Raw genomic sequence first — 6,147 nt, 5'->3', positions numbered from 1 at the left:
CACATTCACGTTAAATAGGGCACCGTCTAATCCATTGAGACGACACCGTATGAACTATGGTTTGGCTAGAAACATAAGCTATTTGTACCGCCCCGAGACCGTTGCGCCAGGTGTCTTCCAGCTTTTCGCTGTCTTTGCCATGTCTTTTGCTTGCGTGTTTCTTTTTATCATGTCATCATGTGCATTGCATCATCATGTTTTTGAAACTTGCATTCGTCCGGGTCTCCTAGTTCATTCCGTTGTCCGTTCTGAGCCAAGACACACCTGCACGCGCCCGCGGCACCTCCGAAATAGTATTTTATAAGTGGCCAGAAAATGTTCTCGGAATGGGTTGGAAGTTGGCATGCAATGCTGTTATAGTGTAGATAGGTCTCCTGCCAAGTTTCATCGCATTCGGAGTCCGTTTAACGCCCCAACGGACAACTATAGCGACATTATAGTCGGTCTAACGTCGGACGTTTTCGGTCTCCGAAAACTGTTGCCGGGCTTTCCCTCTCTTTCCTCCCTAGACCACCTACACAGTCCACTACCTACCGCCAGGTCCAACCTAACCTCTCTCGTCAGCCCGCGGCCCTCCTCGCGAGCGCGTCCGAAACCTGTCTCGAACCCGACCCGGACTGTTGCTCCCGTTGTGTCCGAATCATCCCCAAACATCTACAAAACATCTCCGTTTTTCTTTTTGGACTCCCTACCTATTTTTTTCTCGATCGTCCGATTTCGATCGGAGAGACGAGCTAGCCCCTACCAAAAATCCACTGGCTATATATATTCGGTCTGACCCTAGTTTTTAGGCCCCTGTCCCATCCATCAAATCCTCCGCCGCCGGCACTGTCTTTCTCCCACCTCGGGATCCCCTTGGCACCAACCAGCCACCACCAAAAAACTTCCCGATCCATCGATCCCCGCCGTTGCCCACGCCCGCAACTAGGCACCCGAGGCCGAACCTCCTGCCTCGTCCGCCCAACCCCGCCGGCGACCAACAGGACCCCGTCGCCCTCTCCTTCACTTTCTTCTCCTTGTCTCCCCTTTTCCTTCTGCCTTCTCCTCCCGTTTGCCTCTCTCTCAAGATCCCCACTCTCTCCCTCCTTGCTCTCACAGGACGCCGCGCCAGCACCAGGGAAAATGGAAGTCCGCCGCCGACAAGCCCTGTCAGAGCCCCAGCGCCTCCGCAAGCCGCTGCCGCCGAGGCCTCAAGCCGCCCTCTACCTCCTTCGAGTGTCGCCCCTTGCCGGTCTCTAACCGCCTCCACCGTGAGCCTGGTCGTCGGGAACGAGGAGCATGTCGCCCGATGCATGGATGCCGCCCTTCAGAACTTGCCTTCAACTAGTCCGAGCACCGGATCGGCACCGCTCCGCCGTGCCGTCTCCGGCCCTGCCCGCCAGAGCCGTGCCTCCCCCATACTCACGAGCCGCCGCCGACCTCCATTCGCCTACATGCCGTCCCCATCGCCAAACTCCACCGGCATCGTCGCGTCCCTGCTTCCTCTGCTTTGAGGACGAGCCAGGCGTGCCCCGCGTTGACCCTCGGAGGCGAACATGCCAGCGCACGCGTCGAACCACTTCCTGCCTGGGCCACCGCAGCCTCCCGAGCCGGCCCACTCCTACACTGAAACGGGCCAAGGACCACTGGGTGAGCTGATCCCAGTGCCCCACCCTTTTTTCCTCCTATTGGGCTAGCCTGCAGATTCTGCCCGATTGTGTTTTTTTCTTGTCCAGCGAATTTCCAATTTATCCCAGAGAGTGCAGTATTACAGAATAGTCCCTCTAGTTCATACATATCATAACTCACCAACCGTGCATCGGATTAAAATAAGTTATATATGGAAAATGCTTAGATTTGTGTCTAGTTTCATAATATCCAACTTTCATGCACATTTGAAATGTTAAACTTGTTGTTTGCATTAATTTGCTCTTATGCCATGTTAAAATGATTTAATTCATAACTAAATAACTTTAGCTTGGTTTTAAATAATCTTTACATGTAAATGGGGTAGAAAAATGCCTAGTTTATCATGGTGGCATTACTTTGCATGTTTAACAAATATAAAATATGCTTTAGGGCAGAACAGTAACAAACCTAAAATATGCACATGAGGTTTTTCCGGACTTGTTGCTTGTTGCTTCCGGCCTCATTTAAACTTGCCTAGATAGATAGTTTTCTTATGCTTCACCCCTTGCAATGTGTAACAACATTTAGTATTGATGAGTACATAACCAAGAGCGGACTAAATAAAAGGATGTGGTGTTTTGTCAATATGCATCTCGTTGCATATTGAGCTCCACTTAATTTGTAGGATTGTTTGTGCATTTTGCCATGCCATGCCTCGTTAAACCGGACATGCATCATCCTTGGTTGTGCATCATGCCATGATTAGGTGATGATTGTTTACCATGTTGTTTGCTTCTCTCCAGTGTTGCTTCTTCGGGTTAGTTCCGACAACGTCACGTTTGTGAGGATTCGTTCGACTTCGTCCGTTTGTCTTCTTCATGGACTCGTTCTTCTTCCTTGCGGGGTCTCAGGCAAGATGACCATACCCTCGAAATCACTTCTATCTTTGCTTGCTAGTTGTTCGCTCTACTGCTATGTTGCGCTACCTACCAGTTGCTATATCTTGCCTCCCATATTGCCATGTCAAGTCTCTAACCCACCTTTCCTAGCAAACCGTTGTTTGGCTATGTTACCGCTTTGCTCAGCCCCTCTTATAGCATTGCTAGTTGCATGTGAAGATGAAGTTTGTTCCATGTTGGAACATGGATATGTTGGGATATCACAATATATCTTATTTAATTAATGCATCTATATACTTGGTAAAGGGTGGAAGGTTAGGCCTTATGCCTGGTGTTTTGTTCCACTCTTGCCGCCCTAGTTTCCGTCATACCTATGTTATGTTCCTTGATTTTGCGTTTCTTACGCGGTTAGGTGTTATGGGAACCCCTTGACAGTTCGCTTTGAATAAAACTCCTCCAGCAAGTCCCAACCTTGGTTTTACCATTTAACACCTAAGCTTTTTCCCTTGGGTTCTGCAGACTCAAGGGTCATCTTTATTTTAACCCCCCCAACCCGCCAGTGCTCCCCCGAGTGTTGGTCCAAACTGCATGTCCAGCGCCCCCTGGGCAACCAAGGTTTATGCCAACCCGACGTCTTGCCCATTCGGTGTGCCCTGAGAATGAGATACGTGCGACTCCTATCGGGATTTGTCGGCACATCAGGTGGCTTTGCTGGTCTTGTTTTACCATTGTCGAAATGTCTTGTATCCGGGATTCCGAGACTGATCGGGTCTTCCTGGGAGAAGGAATATCCTTCGTTGACCGTGAGAGCTTGTGATGGGCTAAGTTTGGACACCCCCGCAGGGTTTTGAACATTCGAAAGCCGTGCCCGCGGTTATGGGCAGATGGGAATTTGTTGATATCCGGTTGTAGAGAACTTGACACTTAACTTAATTAAAATGCATCAACCGCGTGTGTTGCCGTGATGGTCTCTTCTCCGCGGAGTCCCGGAAGTGAACACGGTTCTTGTCTTATGCTTGAACGTAAGTAGTTTCAGGATCACTTCTTGATCACTTCTAGTTCACAACCACCGCGTTGCTTCTCTTCTAGCTCTTATTTGCGTATGTTAGCCACCATATATGCTTAGTGATTGCTGCAGCTCCACCTCACTACCTTTCCCTACCCATAAGCTTAAATAGTCTTGATCTCGTGGGTGTGAGATTGTTGAGTCCTCGTGGCTCACAGATACTTCCAAACAGTTGCAGGTGCCGATGATACCAGTGCAGGTGACGCGGCCCAGCTCAAGTGGGAGCTCGATGAAGATCTTGTTCATTGTGTTGTTTCATTTCATGTTGATCAGTAGTGGAGCCCAGTCGGGTCGATCGGGGATCTAGCATTTGGGGTTGTCTTCTTTTATTTTGGTTCCGTAGTTGGACCTTGATTGTATTCTGGATGATGTATGTTTAACTTGTTGTTTGTGTGAAGTGGCGATTGTAAGACAACTCTTTATCCCATTCTTATTCAATATATGGGATTGTATGAAGATTACCCCTCTTGCGCCAAAGCTACCATGCGGGTATGCCTCTAAGTCGTGCCCCGACACGTGGGAGATATAGCCGCATTGTGGGTCTTACAAGTTGTTATCAGAGCCTTCCCCGACTTAGGAGCCCCCTGCTTGATCGAATTGCTGACGTTGTTGAGTCTAGAACAAAATGTTTTGAGTCTTATGATTAAATATATTGGAGAGTAGGATTCTTTTTACTCCTCAGTCCCTTCGTCGCTCTGGTGAGGCCTCCTGACGTAGAAGTTTTGACTCTTCTCTCCTCAAATTTCATAGAAATTTTTTTAGGATCACGCGGGTATCTTGCAATCTTCCGATAGTCTTGTGACGAGAACATTGTTCTTGGTGCCTCCTGACATTTAGGGGTTGTGGCAGTGTCCCAGGGAGTTGAGCTCCGAGGTGTTGTCGTCACAATTTTATCGTTGCAGTTCTGGAATACCTGAGTTTCGCCGACATAGAAAATCTCTTTTATGCAGTTGTTGGTGAGATAACCTCGACGCCACCCAGTACTGGGGCGGGAGTTCGGGAGTATTGCCATAACTCGTATAACGGATGCTTTTCGAAGGTTGAGGTAAATGATTTTCGAAGGTTTCTTGGTTATGTGTTGAAGGATGGATACAGCTGGATTTAGGTTTTGCTAGTTTTGTGTGAGATATTATGCTTCCCCTGTATCCCCAACACCTGATAGCATAACCAAAAAAATTCGGGAGTTTATAAGTGGGAAGTCAAGTAGCTCCTAGAATATATTTCCGAAAGACACATGATATGATATGGGGTCTATCATATGTTTTTTCCGGATTATTCTGCTAGCCAATCTTTCTTTTGTTTTTGTTGTGGTATTCGAGTTGCTTCAATGTCAAGTGTTGATTCCATACCTTTTCCTAAGCGGTGTTTTCATACTTGTATGTGAAACCAATCCTTCTTGATAATTGAGATTGTCACGTCAATCCTTTTTTTCAACCGGCATGTTTCTTTTCAAGTGGATCCGATCATTTTCAACATCCGCAAGATCAACTCAAAGTCTTCTCAACGTTGTTTGTTTCATCCGTTCCCAAGTTGTATTTGTTTTCCCGCCCTCCTAGCCTTTTTATTCAAGGACTCAGATATCTTAAATCAAGTATCCTTTTATTGATGTGAAGTTTCTTCATTCTTTTCCTTCAAAGTTCTTACCTGGTGATTCTAATGAAGATGCTCTACTAGTTTATCATTCTCCGTTCTTTTTTCTTCTTCTTCTCCGGTGGATTTAATTCAAGCTTCGGTGTTGATCATATTCCTTTCATTTGTCCAATGTTTTCTCATGCCGGTGCACCTCTTAATCTTTCTCGCTATTCAATTGTTCCGAAGTGCTAAAGATATCTCAAAGATTCGTGTTTCCACTTTGCATTCGTTCAAGCTCTTTCGAGGATGTTATCTCATTCAAGCCATTTAATTCAACCGGTGCAATCTCTCTTTTCAAGCAATCTTTCCAATGGTGTTTTCTTTTGAGTGGGCCCTAACCCACAGGTCTTTCCCAGGATCTTACCTGAATCTCCTATTTTCCCGGTGTTACTCTCAAATTATTTTCCAAGTTTGACGTAAGAATGAATTATCATCAGTCATATGCACTACAAAAAAGAAGACACATTCGTGACATTTTGGGCCGAATGAAAATTTTTTCTGTCATACATATGACACTTCTATGATGATAATTGTGACAAAACCCGGTATCATCATAGATGTGGTGGGCTCCTACTTCTATGACAAAAAATCATGACAGAAAATGGGCTTTTCTTCCTGGGAGGGCCGGAGACGCAGCTGCATGACATTCTTTGGGCCGTCCATGACGGAAAGAACCGTGGTAGAAGCGAGGGCGAGGAAAATTTCGGGGAGTTCCCGGTTACGGTGGGAGGTCGGGGGCCGAGCGATGCGCGTTTCTCTCGTACACGTACACGCGTGTGTGCGATGCGTTGGCTCTAACTAAACCCGAGCGAGGCGTTGGGCTCTAACTGAACCCGAGCGATTGCACTGCAGGCTACGCGTTACCGAACCCGAGCGATCGATCGATGGCTGTTAACTAAACCCGATCGAGCGATTCCTTCACTACTGCTGCTAACTGAAGGC

This window comes from Triticum aestivum, chromosome 5A (assembly GCF_018294505.1).
Source record: "Triticum aestivum cultivar Chinese Spring chromosome 5A, IWGSC CS RefSeq v2.1, whole genome shotgun sequence".
NCBI classification, from domain to species: Eukaryota; Viridiplantae; Streptophyta; class Magnoliopsida; order Poales; family Poaceae; genus Triticum; species Triticum aestivum.
This window is presented reverse-complemented; position numbering follows the sequence as displayed.